The 22,287-nt window shown below is 42.4% G+C and overlaps 2 long non-coding RNA genes across 2 annotated transcripts in view; one reads left to right on the top strand and one right to left on the bottom strand.

Annotated features, from left to right (window-relative positions):
* Positions 1 to 861: 861 nt before the first annotated feature.
* On the bottom strand, positions 862 to 2,624 carry LOC125722851 (uncharacterized). The gene is made up of 3 exons (XR_007386671.1): positions 2,552 to 2,624; positions 1,827 to 2,323; positions 862 to 1,687 (listed from the first exon to the last, which is right to left on the bottom strand). It is a non-coding gene; the product is annotated as an uncharacterized LOC125722851 (long non-coding RNA).
* A 9,615-nt stretch (positions 2,625 to 12,239) lies between these two features.
* The window catches only part of LOC125722850 (uncharacterized), a 248,291-nt gene continuing 238,243 nt past the window's right edge, over positions 12,240 to 22,287 (top strand). Inside the window, exon 1 of the long non-coding RNA XR_007386670.1 lies at positions 12,240 to 12,311. This is a non-coding gene — a long non-coding RNA (uncharacterized LOC125722850). The remainder of the gene's footprint in view (positions 12,312 to 22,287) is intronic.

Raw genomic sequence — 22,287 nt, forward strand, 5'->3', positions numbered from 1 at the left:
CTATTTTTCCTTCTGCTGGATGATGTACCCAGTTATCTTATAACCAAAGAGTATAATGAACAAGTTGATGTTCTCTGTGTCTGATACCTGTACCTGTTTGGCAAAGCAGTATATAGTTACTGCCTACATTTTTGGCTGTGCATGTGTGATTTTGATGGGAATATTATATTTTTATATCTGTGTGTAGATTTTTTCAGCAATAATTGAGTTTATCCTTCTGTACAGTATTTAAGGTTTTGGTAATTCATCATTTATTTGTATTTGTGCAGTGTGCAGTTACCAGGTTATAAATAAACAAATAAATAAATGTGACATCAGAAGAGATGTACAATGACAGTAAAATGTGTGAAAGTAATGGAATGTGAAAAATGTGTGTGAGTCTCCACATGTATAAAGCGGCTGTATACCATAAGGAAAAGGAGCAATGGATGAATTACATAAAGTGCTTACTGTCCAAAACGACAATGAGTCATGTTCGGCGTAACATAAATATTCAGTGAGTTAACCCTTCGAACTCGACAAACGCAAGATGCGTTTTTCGCACCTATTAATCTGAAGCTCTTAACTTTGGATATGCATAATGCACAGACAAGAATCATGTCTTTGGAATCAAGAGAACTATCAGCTAACTTCACCAAGTCACCATATGGATGCAAAATCAAAGATTTCTGCCTGGCACTAAGCATGTATTCCTCTGTCACGTCACCGGTGGGAAGTAGGACCCAAATGCAAGCTGTAGGGCAGAATCCCCTTCGTGGGGTTTTATTGACAGGCAGGTTTGGGCACAGAGACGCAAACAGACAAGGACACAACTGGAGAAGATAGGACTGGGCACTTTACCAGACTAAGGAATGGGAAAACACAAGGAAGCTGATAGTGACTGACAGAAGGGGAGGAACATGGGATGAGACTAATAGACACCAAGCGTGGCTCATCAGGGAGGAGAACTGGAGGGTAAGGTTGATTAAATGGGCAAGATATGACAGTAAACGCCCCCCTCCCAATCCTGTGCCCTCCGGGTACAAGGGCATCATTGAGGGGACACACAGACCAGGGCAAAACCAAGGACAACAGGGGAGACTAACCCCCAGGACACAAATCATGACAGGCCAGGTAATCCAACAGGGATGCTGACTATGGACCAAAAGACAGACAGTGGGTGTCAGTGGGTAAGTGGGAACAAAGGACACAGTAGAAGGAGACAAAAGGGAGGGATTGGGCATCAAAAGGACCAAAGACGACACAGGGACAGACAAGGCAGGACACAACCAGACAAGACAGGCAAGCAACGGAACCAGTGCAACAATAATATGGCCAGGAGAGGGGAACCTAAAGCGGGAAGCAAGAGTGACTGGAGTGGGGGCTGGAACAGTGAAATCAGGCTAAGAGGTGAAACCAGGGAGAGCCACGGGGAAGCAAGACTACAGACCAAAGACTGAGGTATTAGGAGGGGCAAGACACTAGGTAGCATGGGAGGTAAAGTGAACAGTTCAGGGCCTCTGATGGGCTCCGGGGTGCCGCAGAAGGGTCACGGCCAGGGGGGCCTTTGGAATCCTGTCTGGGTCTGTAGAAGCTCTACTCGTCTGCGGCAGCCGAGGGAAGAACAGCATCGGTAGACGGCGAGGGGTTGGCAGAGTCGGAGGGTGTCGAGGGGCAGGCAGGACAGGAACTGGACCAAACCAGGGACCTTGCAAAACAAAAGCACAGGCCAGTATCAGAGCCATAAGGAGACCGGAGGTGGTTCCTTTTGGGAACCATTGGATGGGATACCCTGAAAGACCATCATGGACCAAGCCTGGATCAGGAGGCAGGTCTGGGTAGCATACCCTCGTTTTTTCCTCCCGGAGCTGAGCCCACGACTGGATTTCTGTTGACCCTGCCGTTGTCGCGGCGATAGCCTCCTCGGCTGGGGAAACTTTGGCCACGGGGCTGACACCACGGAGTGGGACTCAGGTCAAGACCTGGAGGCTCCCACTCCATGTCCTCCGGGGGAATGTCCTCCAGGTCAGCCCCCTCTGGGCTGGCATTGTCCGGAGAGTCTGATGCCAGGCTGGTGATGCCTTAATCCAGGCTGGCTGTGCCTTAATCCATACTAAATGTAATTAAACATAATGAAATTTAAAATAATAAAATGGTAATTAGAGGAAAATTTAACGTGTAAGTTTTAAAAAAATGGGCTTTTCCTTTTATCCAGATGTCTGCAAGCGCTGTGACTGTGATGAATGGTGACGCATGAGATCCTGAGAATGGGCGACGCTTCCAAGGATGGGTGGCAGGTGGCATTTCCCAGGAATTACAGGCAGGAGATGCCTGAGGAGCTCTCCTGGAGGGAAGACAGAAAGAGAAGAAGGGAACAAGCAGAGGCTGTGGGGAGAAAAAGGCTGCAGAACCAGTTAAAGTTGTACAGGTGGATTGTACAAATGCCCTCAAGTCTTGGTCCACGAGGGTACCCGTTTTTAATTTACAAAAAAACAATACATTTTTAATAAATCTTAAGGCTTATCATTAACATCTTTCTAGTAGTTAAAACACATACAATCGATTAACTTACCTGGTGATTTTGGAACTTCCGACTCCAAAGCAAAATGTAAAGTAAATGCAGCGTTCTACTTGGGGAAAAGGAATAAATTAAAGGGTTAACTTTGGAATCTAAAACAAAAACAGCAATATCATATCAAGGGTCTTCAATACCTTTTTCCTGTGTCTGCTCCCTTTACATGTAGATACTGAATGTGAAAAAGGCAAGAGCTGGACAGGCCCTGCCTTATTGAGTTGAGGGAATGCAAACAACCCCGCATGCGAGTGGGGAGAAACCAGGCACAAACGCAGTAGGCCTCAGAACAAAGGTAGCTTTATTTCATGGGGCCTTTCCAGCCTCACCTCAAGCTGTTACCCCTCTCTCTTGGCCTTGACATGCCTATAATCCACACAGGCCACAGCATGACAAAAACAACAAAAATAAATAAATAAATAAAAAACAAACAACAATTAGACCAAAAGAAAGACCACCAACCACCCTTTTTACTCTAATCCCCTGCCCTTATATACGGCTTCCCATTAAACTAATTGGGACAGCCCAACGACAAGGGGAAACCAGTTGGAGTTTCATGTACTAACAACATACATTACAACACATACATTTAACATGGAACACATCATAATAGCTGGCCCTTAAGCATTACCGTCCCCTGCTCTTTCACACAGAACATCCCACCTCACACAACAAAAGCAAGAACAAACAACCTTTCTCACCTATTTCCCCCCCCCCTTTTGTGCCAAACCTTCACCTTCCCCTGTTCCACCCTGGGCTATAAGGGAACCTTCCCCAGACGGCGCGCGCTTCCGCAGGGAACCCATATGCCGAGGGACCAGAGGAAACAGCAACCGGGGTGGAAGTTGGTGAGAGACTTCTGCTGATTTACCCAAGTTCTCCCTTTACCATGGCCGATGGATAAAACTAGAACAGTGGGTACCTCACAGCTCTAAGTTATTGCCTTGAATAAAGAAAGAAATAAACCAAACAGCACACTAAGCATGGACTATTATTTTGTGGTGCGCAGGGGATGATGGGATGTGTAGTCCGCCAATTCAATAAACTTCAACACACAATACACTACCATAAACCACTAACATCTGACTCCTTGACCCCCCAAATGCTACTACCAACCCAAGTCATAGAGAAACCCCTTCCCTTTTTACACTGATATAAACACGTACCTATAAAATATATTATGTTTAGTTTATAAGCTTATTTCATTACAACAAACAAGCACAATCCATAAGTGCACTAGGCCTAACACATGGTTCAGAAGCCTCCTACCCCACCTTACACCAGCCACATGGACACCATCTGTCCAACTGGGCAACCTCAGCGTCTTGTGCCTCCTGAAACGCCACCTCAGTTTCTTCTTCTTCCTCACATCCTTCTTCCTGAATGGTTTCCAGCCATGATCTGCCTCCTTGTGACACAATAGATCCCAAAGCATTCCCTCTACTTTTCTCTCCTTCTCCCTTAACCTCCTCCACATTCACTCCTACCTCACATCCATTCTCCTCACCTCCATTTACCATATGCATTCCATTCATACCAGCCTCCGCCCCCTCCATCTCACCATTGGAGGCCCCTTTCTGATACCTCCACATTTTCCCAAGTAGCCCTTCCCAATCCCTCCTTATCCCCCCCAACCTGGACAGTGGGGGTGTCGCTCGTGAGCACTCCTCCACACTGTCTCCCCAGTCGATCACCTTGTCACACAGGTTCCAGGCATCCCAGTACTGGGTGTTGATCCAGGCAACCGCTGTCTGAATTTGCTTTCTGAGGAGTAAATGATAGATAGTTAACCAGATATTTACAGTGATAATTAAATGAATAAAGACCAGACAGATCTTCAACCATACAGAAAATACAGTTGCTATAATTATTATAATCATGGGCGTAAACTTTACTTCTGTCATTATTATTGTAGCATGGAGACTGTGTCATTATGCTTATTTTCAAAGTTTTTCTCAGGTTCAGTGACAAAGCAGATTTTTCTTCAAAACTATTTATTGCATTTTTTGTTATGTTGTTTACGGTCAAGCCATCAACATTCAATAAAATTTAAACATGACTATTATTGTGAAAAAGATATAAAAAAAGTAATGTTTTGTATCAAAATCAACAATTAAATAATCAATTTACAGTAACTGTTCTATGCAAAAAAAAAAACATCTGCAATTTAAAGCAAACTTACATTAATGAATAGACACTAAACAAAAGTACCAAATGTGTTTTTCCTGGTATCACTGGGCCCCACACTCTTACCATATGTTGTTTATGTTAAAGTTGTCCAGCTCGTCTTTCTGCATATTGCAGACTAATAGACTGTGAAGTCTGTCTTGACCCATAGTAGCCCTTAGCTATGTTTTTAGTCTGCGCAATGCACTGAAGCTCCTCTCAGCTTCACATGAGGACACTGGAACCACCAACAAAATTCTGACAAGGACCTCAATCTGGTCAAACAAGCCTGAAGGGCCAGTGCTTTGGACAGGATCTTAGTCCGTATTCAATAAGCCTTTAGGTGAAAGGAGGTGTAAGAATGAGGATCTTTCCCCTTTTTTAGCATGAGAAATATTAGCTTGGGCAAGAGGTTCAGGTTGTTGAACATGTCCAATAGGAGAGAGGACAACTGGGGCCATAACTTTTTATAGAACTCTGAAGGAAAGCCATCGGGTCTGGGACATTAACCACTTTGCGAAGCAGCCGCCATGGTGGTCAGTTCAGTTACAGTGATAGTGACATCTAAATCATTCACAGCCACACATTCCTATGAAGGAATGGCTAAATCCCTAAAGAAACTATTGAACTCTAGACAACAAGTGAGAGGAGAAAAGCTTGAATGCATTATTCATTTCTAGAGGATTTGCTCGTAATAATGAGACCTTGTTTGCATCAGTAGTTCAGCAGTATGTTGAGACACTAGAAATTCATACTCTGCTTGTATCGTTAGGTGCTCCTTATAAACATCAGCAGATGGGGAGAAACATATCAATTGTCAAGATCTGCTTCACGCTGTGTTAAATATGCCATCTTCTCCTTCCACAGCTCTCTATTATTGCTTACATATCAGATAATCTGCCCACTGGTATCAGTCTGCAAGGTTTCCAGCGATATGGAAACAAATACATCTGGAGATTTATTTAAAGAAAGAAAATTGGCAATTTGTTGTGAAATAAAATCAACAAAGAAAGCAACTGAGTGTTGAACCGTCAAGGACACCATGTTCTAACAAAATTTTCGAGGAGACTGGAGCATGATCTGAGAAAGCTATTTTATCATAGCTACTTAGATATTGAGCAAGAAGTCTTATCAACTAAGAAATAGTCAATTTGGGTAAACGTGTGATGAATCTGAGAGAAAAAAACTATACTCTTTTCGAGTGGGATTAAAGAATTGTGAAAACACCTGACACATTAAATTCTTTGGTAAAAGAATTTATCATTTCGACAGATTTTGAAGGCAGAGCTATCTTGGGGGATGGATGATCTAATTTTGGATTAAAGCGACAATTTAAATCACTCCCCAAGATAAGGTGATATTTAGAGGTATCAGGTACCAGTGAGAACAGACGCTTAAAGAAAATATCATCGCAATTAGGAGCACATGCGTTAACCAATAGTACAGGTGTAATGAACAATAAACTAGTAATTATGACAGATCTCCCATTTGGATCGGGAATCCACATCAGATATGCAAAGAACAAAGGGAATAGATGTATGCAACAATATTGCTACGTCCCTTGCTCTACAGCAGAAAGACTGTAGAATGATAGATGTGATCTGCCCATCCACACCTGTCGTCTGATGGTTTAAAATGAGTTTCTTGAAAGAGCATCATACGAGCCCTTCAGTGATAAAGGTATTGCAGTATTTCACAGTGTTTGATAGGATTATTAAGGCTGTTATAGTTAAAACTAAGCAATTTACAATAGTATCCCCCTACACCTCCCTGGTGAGTCCCAGGTTAATCATTACTAAGGCGTACTCCTAACTGAAGTCTGCTATGAAAATTTGGGTTGAAGGCTGTGGCGCAATATGTTAGACTGACTGAAATAAAGCAGAGAAAACGTAATATAAAGAAGTAAGGAAAATTAAAGGTTAAAATGCACGGTAATTTCTTGTCATATCGCCGCAAATGCACATAAAGTACGTACGAATTCACACTGTTACAACAACCGATTGCTGCACATATCGCTTTTAAAGGTGAATGCGTACTTGCTTACCAGTTATATCCATCCCTGCGTATATAGCTAACAGAATGTCAAACACCATTGCTGTGCTCTAGAACTTGCAAAGTAACTTGCTTGCCTGCTAGTGGCACTCCAGTACATTTCTAAAAGCCTGCTCAGGCAGTGCCATCTTGTGGTTTGTCATATGTAGAAGCCTCAACAAGCCAAAAATCAGCTACTTTTTTTTCCAAAGGACAAAATTAATTTGTATCAGCTAAATGTATGAGTTTTTATAGCCACCGAGCTTATCTTATTGGAAGACAAAGCAGGACATTCACGTATCATGTAATTAATTTAAGAAAGCGGTATTTTGCCTCATTACGCGTGTATTTAAGCTGCAGTGTGGTGGAAGCTTATTACCTTTGAATAACATTCCTTTAAATATTATGCCTCAGCTCCATTTGCTTGAATAAAATAACGCTTCCTATTGTACTGAACATTCGCTATACAATTTGTTTTTATGAAACTTTCTTTAACATTTAAAAGAAACGTAGAACTTTCTACATCTGAACTACATAGCACGTCTTCGACATTCCCCGGTTAAATGGACGTTACGCAAGAGTTATGACGTAATACGCACGTAGCGTAATACAACTCATTAGCCAATTTCAACGTACGTACTATTACATTAATGTTAAGCGGACAGTGGGAGTAGTTTCCATAGAAACAACGTAAATATTCTTTACCGTTTGCAGCACAGCAAACTCTACGAATGAAAATGGCGCTCAATTGAGCAGTTTGTTAGCTCTCCAAAATTTCCTTTTATTCTTCAAATTATATTATGCTACTTTGATTATTTACTCTTTTATACTATACTAATGTAGTACATGTCGATAAAATTATTGCATGTTTTTAATGTCATTAAAACTTGTGGTCTTTATTTTTATTGGGGGTGCTCTTATATCGAAGTGATGATGATAGACAGCTATTTGGTTAGTAAAATCTTCCCAAACTTCAAAAAATGTCACTGATCCCTAAAACGGCGGTGTAATTTGCCGGGGTGTCCACGATAAAATATGCGGAATGGTGGGAGATTGGCTATGCGAACGGAAATCCGGCACTAAACAATACAGACAGTTTTCTTTTTAATACGGCGCGAACCCGTAATAAACAGGACGGTAGGCACAGCCCGCCCCCCCCCCTGAGCACTGAGCGCGGACTGTACCGGTACACTGACCGGGGGCTGGGAACCCTTACGGTAATGGATGGTAAAATGTTTACCTAAAATGTTTAAGTAATTTGGGGCATTGCTTTCGTAATAAGGTAAATGCTTCAAGCTGACTATTGCATTTTTAAAAAAACAATGTTGCACAGAATTTAAAAAATACTCTTAGTTTCATCAGTGTTAACACAGTTCTCAGTAGCATTCATCTGGGTTTTCACTTGTGGAGCGCTGTTGTTTCCTATTCCATGTTAGTTATAATCGCCAGCACAGTTTTTTTTTTTTTCTGTAAACCCCACAATTTCCATTTTCCAAACCGCTTATCTTACTGGGTCTCGGGGTGTCCGGAGCCTATCCTGAAAGCAATAAACCCCACAATTATTCATTATAATCCATCCATCCATCCACTTTCCAAACCGCTTATCCTACGGAAGCAATAAACCCCACAATTACTCATTATAATCATGGGCGTAAATCGCGGAGGGGACGGAGGGAACATGCCCCCCCACCCCCATCCGAGAGTTGTCCCCCCCCCAATAAATTATTTAAAAAAACGCACTCTCTATTATGAAAAATATATATACGTATACCTAAAATAATTGTGTAAGTAGAAAATAAAACAAACCCAAATAATGCATTTAGAAACAGTTGCGTCCCCCCCCATTCCTCACAGTGGTTTGGCCCGCTGCCTGCTTTCTCAGTTCATCTCACCTACTCTACACACACGAGTCAGGTGTGTGGCTGCGGATCTATTAACGTTGAATTCCAGTAAGTAGGGTATTTTATTCACTTTAAATAAAGAGATTATCTTTAATGTAGTTAATGCATACTCATTCATAAATTAGTTTCGGCAAAAAAGCTGATTACCGATGTAATTTCCCATGAATTTGATATATTAGCGACTAAAATATTACTTGTGTAGTTAACGTTCGCTTGTTTACAATAACTTGTTCCATAGTGCACTGCAACTAACGCGCCAAAGCAGTTTCCAATGCATTGTTTTATTTGTGACGACCTGGCATAATATTAACTTAACATTAACGGCCACAGTTAGCATATTGTTTAGCTGTGCATTTACTAAATGAGCACTGTGCTACGTCCAAACTGACCCCACTGTATTTTTTTGTATAATCAGTTTCTATTCTGTTCTTAAGTGTCTTAATTCATTTTAAATACAAATTGAAACTTTTTTTAATTCCTTGTTTTTATTGTTGTGATTATTTTATGTTAGTTTTACTTTCTTTGTGTAAAGCACTTTGAATTACCATTGTGTATGAAATGTGCTACAGCATAAACTCGCCTTGCCTTGCAGTGTCATAGACTAGGTAAAATGACAGAGAAAAGGAAAATGGACATAGGAACATTTTTCAGTGCACCTAAACGCCAAGTAACGAAACGAAAAGTTCACATATTATGGCAATTTGGCTTTAAGAATGGGTACTTATGACTACTAATGTCACAATATCAATCGCAGGCAAAGGAGACAGAAATTATTGAGGGACAGGTAGAGCAGGGTCATTCAGATGTACAGTGTCAGGTAAGTGTGTTGTGCTTTTATTGAAGGGATAAGGACAGAATTTTTTTTTGGATGAACAATTTCTTTAATGTTTTCTGAGTTGTGGCTGTTCAGTAGATGAACATCACAGGCTCACCAATTTACAGTATGATCTGTCAATTTAACAAGTGTAATGTAAACAAGTTGAGTATTATGAGTATGGAAAACATCTTTTCCTGCATTATTTCTGCTTTAGGAGTCAGTCTGTTCTGAGACAGTGAGAGTAGAGGAAGGGGCAGATTCAGAACCAGGGAGGGAGCCGGAGACAGCAGAACAAAGAGATGATATTGCCAGCAGCAGCACAGGGAGCACAGTTTTTAGTTTAGATCTCAGTGCCTGCACAACTACCTCCCCAGTGTATCGAAAAACAAATGTTTTCAAAGAAGTCATTGACATTTCAAGAGAAATCGTATCAAGACTTTCCATGGCTAAATTACAGTCCATCAGTGTAAGGGGTGTTATGTTTTTACTTCAGCAAAGGTGTTTCAAACCAGTCCTCTTTAGGTCATAGACCTGATGCCGCTTTCGTTAGTACAGGCTTTAGAAATTGGAAGAAAGCCACTGAAAAATGTACAGCACACCAGACCTCTCAAGCCCACCAACATTATGTGACTGTCACTTAGGGGTGGGAATCTTTAGGTACTTTGCGATCCGATCCAATTACGATTCTGGGATCCACGATCCGATTCCAAAACGATTCTTCATATACAGTACATTTTTTTTGCAAATATGCTTAATTCAAATTTAAAATTATATGTTTTTTGTTCATAGTTAGAATCTCTGTTTGACAGTATTTCAATTTTAAAAATGACAAAGTGGAATAAAGACTTGTATTGCTTTTATTTTAACAATTATATTCAGGATGAGCAATTACTAAGGACGATTGTAACAACAAATGGGTTGTTTTCAGTTTGTTTAGAACCTTTTAACAAAGGAAGGAATGTCTTTTATTTATTTTTGTTTAGAACCTTTAGAATTATCTTCAGAGCTGCAATGAATTCTTTCAATCAGACTGCAAAAAATATCAACATACAAATTAAATAACTTAAATATCCAACATCTCACTATAGTTTATCTATTGTCGATAAGAGCAGTTGATAAGAGACTTCTTGCTCAATATCTGAGTAGCTATGATAAAATAGCTTTCTCAGATCATGCTCCAGTCTCCTCGAAAATTTTGTTAGAACATGGTGTCCTTGACGGTTCAACACTCAGATGCTTTCGTTGTTGATTTTATTTCACAACAAATTGCCAATTTTCTTTCTTTAAATAAATCTCCAGATGTATTTGTTTCCATATCGCTGGAAACCTTGCAGACCGATACTAGTGGGCAGATTATCTGATATGTAAGCAATAATAGAGAGCTGTGGAAGGAGAAGATGGCATATTTAACACAGCGTGAAGCAGATCTTGACAATTGATATGTTTCTCCCCATCTGCTGATGTTTATAAGGAGCACCTAACGATACAAGCAGAGTATGAATTTCTAGTGTCTCAACATACTGCTGAACTACTGATGCAAACAAGGTCTCATTATTACGAGCAAATCCTCTAGAAATGAATAATGCATTCAAGCTTTTCTCCTCTCACTTGTTGTCTAGAGTTCAATAGTTTCTTTAGGGATTTAGCCATTCCTTCATAGGAATGTGTGGCTGTGAATGATTTAGATGTCACTATCACTCTCACTGTAACTGAACTGACCACCATGGCGGCTGCTTCGCAAAGTGGTTAATGTCCCAGACCCGATGGCTTTCCTTCAGAGTTCTATAAAAAGTTATGGCCCCAGTTGTCCTCTCTCCTATTGGACATGTTCAACAACCTGAACCTCTTGCCCAAGCTAATATTTCTCATGCTTAAAAAGGGGAAAGATCCTCATTCTTACACCTCCTTTCACCTAAAGGCTTATTGAATACGGACTAAGATCCTGTCCAAAGCACTGGCCCTTCAGGCTTGTTTAACCAGATTGAGGTCCTTGTCAGAATTTTGTTGGTGGTTCCAGTGTCCTCATGTGAAGCTGAGAGGAGCTTCAGTGCATTGCGCAGACTAAAGACGTGGCTAAGGGCTACTATGGGCCACGATGGACTTAACAGTCTGTTAGTCTGAATATGCAGAAAGATGAGCTGGACAACTTTAACATAAACAACATATGCCAGGAGTTTGTGGGGCCCCGTGATACCAGGAAAAACACATTTGGTACTTTTGTTTAGTGTCCATTCATTAATGTAAGTTTGCTTTAAATTGCAGATGTTTTTTTTTTTTTGCATAGAACAGTTACTGTAAATTGGTTATTTAATTGTTGATTTTGATGCAAAACATTACTTATGTGATATCTTTTTCACAATAATAGTCATGTTTAAATTTTATTGTATGTTGATGGCTTGACCGTAAACAACATAACAAAAAATGCAATAAATAGTTTTGAAGAAAAATCTGCTTTGTCATTTAACCTGAGAAAAACTTTGAAAATAAGCATAATGACACAGTCTCCCTGCTACAATAGTAATGACAGAAGTAATGTTTTTCACTGTGAGGACAAATCTTCATAAGTACAATTTGACTGTATTATTTGTGTCCCCTTCAAAAATTGCTTATGAGAAATGTTATATTTATTGTCCCCCCCTACTGTTAAATGAAATTTACTCCCATGATTATAATAATTATAGCAACTGTTTTTTTATGGTTGAAGATCTGTCTGGTCTTTATTCATTTAATTATCACTGTAAATAGTTGGTTAACTATCTATCATTTACTCCTCAGAAAGCAAATTCAGACAGCGGTTGCCTGGATCAACACCCAGTACTGGGATGCCTGGAACCTGTGTGACAAGGTGATCGACTGGGGAGACAGTGTGGAGGAGTGCTCACGAGCGACACCCCCACTGTCCAGGTTGGGGGGGATAAGGAGGGATTGGGAAGGGCTACTTGGGAAAATGTGGAGGTATCAGAAAGGGGCGTCCAATGGTGAGATGGAGGGGGCGGAGGCTGGTATGAATGGAATGCATATGGTAAATGGAGGTGAGGAGAATGGATGTGAGGTAGGAGTGAATGTGGAGGAGGTTAAGGGAGAAGGAGAGAAAAGTAGAGGGAATGCTTTGGGATCTATTGTGTCACAAGGAGGCAGATCATGGCTGGAAACCATTCAGGAAGAAGGATGTGAGGAAGAAGAAGAAACTGAGGTGGCGTTTCAGGAGGCACAAGACGCTGAGGTTGCCCAGTTGGACAGATGGTGTCCATGTGGCTGGTGTAAGGTGGGGTAGGAGGCTTCTGAACCATGTGTTAGGCCTAGTGCACTTATGGATTGTGCTTGTTTGTTATAATGAAATAAGCTTATAAACTAAACATAATATATTTTATAGGTACGTGTTTATATCAGTATCTACATGTAAAGGGAGCAGACACAGGAAAAAGGTATTGAAGACCCTTGATATGATATTGCTGTTTTTGATTTAGATTCCAAAGTTAACCCTTTATTTAATTTATCCCTTTTCCCCAAGTAGAATGATGCATTTACTTGTAATCTGTATTATTTTGCTTTGGAGTCGGAAGTTCCAAAATCACCAGGTAAGTTAATCGATTGTATGTGTTTTAACTACTAGACAGATGTAAATGATAAGCCTTAAGATTTATTTTAAATTAATTTATTGTTTTTTTGTAAATTAAAAACAGGAACCCTCGTGGACCAAGACTTGAGGGCATTTGTACCATCCAGCTGTACAACTTTAACTGGTTCTGCAGTCTTTTTCTCCCCACAGCCTCTGCTTGTTCCCTTCTTCTCTTTCTGTCTTCCCTCCAGGAGAGCTCCTCAGGCATCTCCAGCCTGTAATTCCTGGGAAATGCCACCTGCCACCCATCCTTGGAAGCGTCGCCCAGTCTCAGGATCTCATACGTCACCATTCATCACAGAGTCACAGCGCTTGCAGACATCTGGATAAAAGGAAAAGCCCATTTTTTAAAACTTACACGTTAAATTTTCCTCTAATTACCATTTTATTCTTTTAAATTTCATTATGTTTAATTACATTTAGTATGGATTAAGGCACAGCCAGCCTGGATTAAGGCATCACCAGCCTGTCATCAGACTCTCCGGACAATGCCAGCCCAGAGGGGGCTGACCTGGAGGACATTCCCCCGGAGGACATGGAGTGGGAGCCTCCAGGTCTTGCCCTGAGTCCCACTCCGTGGTGTCAGCCCCGTGGCCAAAGTTTCCCCAGCCGAGGAGGCTATCGCCGCGACAACGGCAGGGTCAACGGAAATCCAGTCGTGGGCTGAGGTCCAGGAGGAAAAAACGAGGTTATGCTACCCAGACCTGCCTCCTGATCCAGGCTTGGTCCAAGATGGTCTTTCAGGTTATCCCATCCAATGGTTCCCAAAAGGAACCACCTCCGGTCTCCTCATGGCGCTGGTACTGGCCTGTGTTTTTGTTTTGCAGGGTCCCTGGTTTGGTCCAGTTCCTGTCCTGCCTGCCCCTCGACACCCTCCGACTCTGCCAACCCCTCGCCGTCTACCGATGCTGTTCTTCCCTCGGCTGCCACAGACGAGTAGAGCTTCTACAGACCCAGACAGGATTCCAAAGGCCCCCCTGGCCGTGACCCTTCTGCGGCACCCCGGAGCCCATCAGAGGCCCTGAACTGTTCACTTTACCTCCCATGCTACCTAGTGTCTTGCCCCTCCTAATACCTCAGTCTTTGGTCTGTAGTCTTGCTTCCCCGTGGCTCTCCCTGGTTTCACCTCTTAGCCTGATTTCACTGTTCCAGCCCCCACTCCAGTCACTCTTGCTTCCCGCTTTAGGTTCCCCTCTCCTGGCCATATTATTGTTGCACTGGTTCCGTTGCTTGCCTCTCTTGTCTGGTTGTGTCCTGCCTTGTCTGTCCCTGTGTCGTCTTTGGTCCTTTTGATGCCCAATCCCTCCCTTTTGTCTCCTTCTACTGTGTCCTTTGTTCCCACTTACCCACTGACACCCACTGTCTGTCTTTTGGTCCATAGTCAGCATCCCTGTTGGATTACCTGGCCTGTCATGAGTTGTGTCCTGGGGGTTAGTCTCCCCTGTTGTCCTTGGTTTTGCCCTGGTCTGTGTGTCCCCTTAATGATGCCCTTGTACCCGGAGGGCACAGGATTGGGAGGGGGGCGTTTACTGTCATGTCTTGCCCATTTAGTCAACCTTACCCTCCAGTTCTCCTCCCTGATGAGCCACGCTTGGTGTCTATTAGTCTCACCCCATGTTCCTCCCCTTCTGTCAGTCACTATCAGCTTCCTTGTGTTTTCCCATTCCTTAGTCTGGTAAAGTGCCCAGTCCTATCTTCTCCAGTTGTCCTTGTCTGTTTGCGTCTCTGTGCCCAAACCTGGTGGTCAATAAAACTCCCCACGAAGGGGATTCTGCCCTACAGCTTGCATTTGGGTCCTACTTCCCACCGGTGACGTGACAGAGGAATACATGCTTAGTGCCAGGCAGAAATCTTTGATTTTGCATCCATATGGTGACTTGGTGAAGTTAGCTGATAGTTCTCTTGATTCCAAAGACATATGATTCTTGAATTCTGAATATTTATGTTACGCCAAACATGACTCATTTTCGTTTTGGACAGTAAGCACTTTATGTAATTCATCCATTGCTCCTTTTCCTTATGGTATACAACCGTTTTATACATGTGGAGACTTATACGCACAAACAATTTTCACATTCCATTACTTTCACACATTTTACTGTGATTGTACATCTCTTCTGATGTCACATTTATTTATTTGTTTATTTATAACCTGGTAACTGCACACTGCACAAATACAAATAAATCATGAATTACCAAAACCTTAAATACTGTACAGAAGGATAAACTCAATTATTGCTGAAAAAATCTACACACAGATATAAAAATATAATATTCCCATCAAAATCACACATGCACAGCCAAAAATGTAGGCAGTAACTATATACTGCTTTGCCAAACACGTACAGGTATCAGACACACAGAACATCAACTTGTTCATTATACTCTTTGTTTATTAGAAAATTGGGTACATCATCCAGCAGAAGGAAAAATAGACCGACCATTTAAGACAGAGAATACATTCAGCAAACTGAATGTGACCTTCACTGCCAGACATGCAAAGTGTTAAAAGGTGCAGTGTTATACTGTACATAACATTTTAATTAAAGACATTCAAATTTAATATTGTGTACTTTAGTGAACTTTTGTTACCTTCCTCGCACAAATATGCGAATTCGTCCCATACTGAAAGAAATTACCCTTTATGCCCTCACCGATGTGAATTGGCACAAATTTCCACAGCTTTCTCACCATAGCCAGCCATTTTCTCCATAATCATAATCAATTCCAACTCCTATTATTTCTTTCACTGCAGACAGAATGATGTGGCCTTCCATCCACTTCAGTCTCATTCATTCTGTAATATGGGTGCTTGTGGTTATTAAGCAAGCAAGCCAATGATCCATCTTCTTCTGCATTATCAGCACTTAAAGGAGAAAGTCAGTCTGTGAGAATAGGTGACTGCAGTGACTGTCCTTCCGTGCCATCAATGTGTGCAGGGAGTAAAGACCAGAGTACAGACACACAAAACTTATATTTCTTGCTTTTACCAAAAACAAGTACCTCTGCTTCAATGTAATCGTTTAAAGCCAGACAACTCCAAGCTGAAAAATAAATATGTCCAGCTGTTGCCTGAGAACCGCTGCGATGTTTCTATTTCAAATACAAGCTCGAATCCATCCATCCATCCTATGTAACCGGGGGTCCGGCGTCGGCTGTCAGAGGGCTGAAACGGCAGACGCTGTCGGTAATCCAGGTCGGCTGATCGTAGATGGCAGTAAGCGCGCCAGGCATGACTCGGAGCCAAGGAGGCGAAGCAGAGATCGGTACACAGGAAGACAGGAACACAAGGAGGGGAAAAACGCTTGCACGCTGCATAAACCATGAAGATCTCGCGTCTGGCCAGAAATAAGAGACTGAGAAGGGGAAGGTTGACCACAGATGGGAGGGGCGGGGTTCCAAAGCGGAACCACACCTCCTCAGGCACTTCCATCTCCTGCCAACATTCCTCTGTCCTTTATTTCCCTTCACACTGCACTCCTATCATGCTCCACAACCACAAACCTCTGAAATCTCCTACACTCTCTGCACTCGACTGACTCCTTACCAGCTTCTCTCCTGCTGCTGCCTGCACTCCTCCATGTTCTGTCGGCACCCAAACCACCTGCTTTGCTCGCCCCATCATTTCTCCCAGATCCAGCGTGGGCTGATTAAAAGCCACTGCTAAGGGGGGCTCCTCCTCTGGTGTGTTGTACCATTCTCCCACTACTCCCATCCTCCGTATCTGAATGGCTACTCCCTCAGGGCCTAATATTATCCAGTCTGCCGTCATGCGCATCCCGTCTTTCTCTCGGTCAGGCAGCGGATCTATCAGCCGATCCCACTCATCCCTCACTCCAGGATCACTGAAATCTCCCATCACAACTAACAACTGTATTTATCCTATTTCCAATTTAGCACATTGCTATATTGTTCCTGTATAAATGGTCCCCACTATTCTAGGATTTCCCAAACCTTTCCAATAACTTCTTCTAATCCGTATAAGCTATACTATCCCTGCTGGACAACAACCTTTGTTGCAGAAGGGTGAACTGTCCACTGAGTACCTCTACTCCCCCTTCGTACATTTTATGTCTATCTGCAGCTGACACACAGCATCTCTGCCTAACAAATTCACTGGGATATGCTCTGATGTTAGTTTAGACATATTTACATTTTTGGCCCCTATCTGAACATCTACTAAAGAAGATTCTGGAACATGCAGGTTGGACAGGTGTGTCTATGCTGATCACAGCTCCAGCACACCAGCTGAATCAGCCTGTTTCCCAGTCTCCCAGGGGTCTAGGATCATCAAATTTGTGAGTAAATGGGTGCCCTCTGAGGAAACCCCCATCCATTGTATCTACTCACTCTGTTCTAATTAGGGACCGGAGGCCAATTAGTGGCCTTGTTTTTTTGGCAGTGACTGACTCAATTTCTTCGTCAGCTCCCTCTCATGCTCTTCAGCAGAGTCCTCCTCCTCTCTGTACAAGTCAATAGCGTGGATCAGCTGCTCCTCAGGAATAGTAATAAGTCCCACCACTTGCCTTAGCCTGCTTCTCACTGGCTTCGGGAGCGTGTCCTGCAGAGCCCTCCGGTACAGACCGCTGAACACCAAATCCTGTAGGTCCTGCTCTGCCTCACTGCTCCACCGCTTTTCTTGGGCTTGCAGATAGGCAGCTGGGCTCTCCCCCTCCTTTACGGGCTCCACCTTCATTTCAGCCACACTCAATCACGGAGTCCCTGTCACCACTGCCAGCATTCTCTCCATTCCGTCTACCCCCAGGACACAAGCCTGAACCGCTTTTATATCCCCCATCACCAAGAGCCGTCCCATAGTTTCCTCCTCAAATACTTTCATCCATTTTCAAGCTCCGTCTGCCAGGACTGTTCTGCCCATGGCACATACTGTGTCTGTGCTCCTTTCACCACCAGGGGGAGCATCAGAGTGTCCCTATCAGGGGTCTCACAGCCCTCCTGCTTCCCACTGTTCTATGATCTGCATTATCCTCCTCTACTCCTTCCTCACTATCCGTTTCTATCTCCTTCTCCTGAAACTGACTCCATCCTCTACATGGGGAGTTAGGGCTGTCCATCAGATGCATCAGCCCTTCTGCAGCCCTACCACTTGCTCCGTACCCCACCTTTATATCACTCCCCTTTTTCTTAAACCCACATGCCTGGCCTTCTATTATTATATCACTCCCTCGCAGTCCTTCCTTCACGGTCTGCCGCCGCAGGTCGCTCACTTCCCTGTACCCATATAAACAACTTTCTTCATCCTTCTGTTTCTTCCCCTCTGAACTTTATCTTGCCCTCTATTACTGGAAAGTGGCCCTTAAATATCAGAGGTGGCCCTTCTACTAACAGATACAGTCCCTGATACTGAGGAAGTCGTAATTCCTCCTGCTCTGTTTTACCTTTGACTCCTGCCTGATTCTCACTCATCACTCTCTCATCACTTTCTGCTCTTTTCTCCAGGCCTCTCCCTTTGCTATAACCTCAGAACCTCCAGTTGCTCACTCCTTTTCTTGTTACGCCTTGCTGTGTTCTTATTAGCCTTATGATACTTTATCAGAGTCTCCATCTCCTCACACACTGCCACATCCAGAAATATAGCAGAAATATACAGTACAGATATTTTACGGGTTCCACTGAAATAAAGGTAGCTGATTATGAGAAAGATCTCAGTGTGTATGTTGATGCTTCCATGTCCCACTCTCGCCAGTGTGGGGAAGCAATAAAAAAGTTAAATAGAATGTTGGGTTACAACTCTAGGTGTGTGGAGTTTAAGTCAAAGGAAGTGATGCTACGATTATATAATTCCCTGGTAAGACCCCACCTAGAATATTTTGTGCATGTTTGGTCACCATACCTTAAGAAGGACATTGCTGCCTTGGAAAAGTTGCAACGTAGGGCTACGAGAATGATTCCTGGTCTTAGAGGAATGTCTTATGAGGACAGGTTAGTTGAGCTGAATCTGTTCAGCCTCGAGCAAAGGAGACTAAGTTGGGGCATGATCCAGGTATATAAGATTCTAACAGGTCTGGATGGCGGTGACATGACATACTACAACTCGTGGCCACAAGTGGAATTTAGCGGGAGAACATTTTAAAGCGAATTTGAGGAAGCACTTCTTTACACAGCGTGTAGTTAGAGTATGGGATAGTCTTCCTACTAGTGTAGCGCAAGCTAAAACCCTGGGTTTCTTTAAATCAGAGCTAGATAAGATTTTACCAACTCTGAGCTGTTAGGTACGTTTTCCCCAAAAGTGCTTGATGGGCCGGATGGCTTCCTCTCGTTTGTAAATTTCTTATGTTCTTAAGGTTACTTTTCCTATAGAATAAGTCTATACGTTGTCCTTTTCTTAAACAAACTAAATAGCCTTATGCTATTTATCTTATTTACACAAAAGCTTGTCATTTTTGTCTCTACACGGTCGCTCATTTACTATTCTCCTCTGCTCTCTGTATTGCGCATGGCGGACTTCCGCCCCGATGCAGACAGGTGAGCACACTCCCACCAGCGGACAGAGAGCGCACGTCGGAAAATATGTCACGTCAACCATCTGAAAAGCAGACAAAAATATCTGCTGTGTCATATATCTTTAGATGACTCCTCAGATCTCCAGTCCAGTCAAAAGTTTCACTAATTATCTACTTCTTCCCTTGCATGTTTAGTCCTATACTGAACTCCCTGATCGCTACACCTTACTGTTGCTTTAAGTTTAAGATTCGTCCAAATTTTACAGTAACCTACCCACACTTATACTACAGAGAATGTTTTTGCATTAAAGCTCTCAAATATTAAGTTTCGATTCCACAGTTATGGCTTTAGATACCTAGGGATCCTGGTATATCATACTTATACAAGACTAATTATGGTAAATTACTATGTGAAATAAAGAATTATCTCCAAAGATGGGAAATCCTCCCTCTATCCTTATTGGGTAGAGTGGAGAGCATTAGAATGAACATACTGTCACGATCAGGAAATATCTGTAGCGGCGATCGTGCCGGAAACTGGCAAGGCAGGCAAGGTACGGGGAATAAAGGGGATTTATTAAGTGGACGAGGTTTCGGGAAAATTTGACAGGGACTAACAACAATCCACAATGACAGACAAGGGTAACTGGCAAGACCAGGACTTAAAACAGGACAAGACTAAGCAAAGTAATCAGACAAGGCTGGAAACAATCAGGGAAGCACACGCGGGTAATCAGGGGGCACACGAGGAGCCGACGAGCCGGATCATGACACATACTACCTAGGCTTCTCTTTATGTTCCAGTCCCTGCCCATAGGGGTCCCTATATCCACATTCAAAACGCTCAATAAATGGTTATCCAAATTTACCTGGCAAAACAAAAGACCCAGGATTGAACTGAAAAGACTATTAAACCCAAAAGAGAATGAGGGTCTGGACTTACCTAATTTAAAAAATTATTACTTGGCAGCCCAACTTATGTCAGTAGTGGTATGGATAACCCAGGACAGGGAGGGTCAGTGGGTGGGAACAGAACAATCTGCCCAAATTTGCCGCTTGACATAGTGTGACGCCCGCTCCGTCCGCTCCTCGTGTGTGCCACGCCCCCTAATTACCCACGTGTGATTCCCTGATTGTGCCCAGTCGTGTCTTGTTTCCTGCTGCCTTGTTCCGTGTATTTAAGTCCCTGTTTTGCATTAACCCCTTGTCTGTCATTGATGTTAGTCAGTGTCTGATGTCTCCTTCCCCAGTTCCCTTAAATAAATCCCCCATTTTCCCTGAGTTCTGGCTACCTCGCTTGTTTCCTGCCCGCTCGCCTGCTCGCCCGCTTTAACCCCGGAGAGCCAGCGTGACACATAGCAATTATTTTTAATCAAGATACATGGAAAGTAAATAAAATCAATAACATTTGGATAGGAAACACTCTGAAAAGTGAGAGAGAGGCTGGGACGCCCTTCATCAAAAATAAAAATTGCACATGATGTTGATTTTCTACCATCTAAATTAGATACAGGGTTTAAGACATGGGGAGAAAAGGGTTTAACCAGTTGGATCAGTTGTGTAATGGAGGAGATCTAATGTCCTTCGAACATCTTAGAAACAAATGTGGCCTCCCAGTGCCCAACTGTTTTAGATACCTACAGTCAACAAATATATTGTTTATATTAACAATTAAAGGATTGGTTAAAAGAACATTATATCATATATTTATAAAATATTACAAAAAGAGTCAACAGTGTTAATAAAGAGAAATGGGAACTAGAGATGAATACTATCATTAACGATGAAGATTGGACTCATTCATGTAAAGAAGGACACAGAATAACAAACAGTCCTACATGGAGGGAATTTGATTGGAAAGTTAAGATGAGATACTTTAAGACTCCCCTTCTCACCTCTACGTTTGGCAACACCTCTAATCAGGGGTTTATTGGAGGGGTTGTGACCTGGTAGGAGACCACACCCACATTTTTTGGGATTGTCCAAAACTGTCAGAGTACTGGCAAAATATACAGGAAGAGATAAAAAAAATGTTTGAACATAAAATTACCACTTGAACCAGCTCGTTTCATACTAAGAATTATGCCACAGAATATAGTGCATGAAAATAAGGTTGTATTACAGAGAGTTCTTCTTGTAATTGCCAGGAGGATGATAACGATCTCCTGGCTAAAACCCCAGCCACCCACGACAGTACAATGGAAAGAAAGAGGAAAGAAAGTGTATAATATGGAATTTATAACTGAAAAATTGTTAACGAGAACAGAGTGTTTTGTGGAAGAAATTTCTCGAAGTCCGATGTTTAAGTGTTTGACAGAACTTTATTATTTGATGAGCTCACAGGGAACAGACACTCAGCAAGCATGCGTCTTGTGTTCTGCTCCCCGAGCAACAAATGCATACATCTTTTATGGCCTAAAATGCGACAGTCATCTGACAAATCAAGGACAAATCGGATTTTTGGACGTTCCAGTTACTTCTGCCTTTCAAGGTCCAGGCAGTTCAAAGAAAGTTTGGCCATTTGGAGATACCAGTTTCTTCTACGTTTTCAAGGTCCACCTATCAGCTTAGAACAAGTCTATCTATTTGGGACTTTTCCTTTTGCTATATTATTCTAGGACTCGTTGTTCTCTTTTTCTACATTTTATATTATCCAATACCATGCATTCATTTTATAATATCTTCTGCAACAGCTTACTTCTCAGGTCATGCCTTTGCTTTGACCTGGGCCTCTTGCT

The sequence above is a fragment of the Brienomyrus brachyistius genome, unplaced genomic scaffold (assembly GCF_023856365.1).
Source record: "Brienomyrus brachyistius isolate T26 unplaced genomic scaffold, BBRACH_0.4 scaffold43, whole genome shotgun sequence".
NCBI lineage: Eukaryota > Metazoa > Chordata > Actinopteri > Osteoglossiformes > Mormyridae > Brienomyrus > Brienomyrus brachyistius.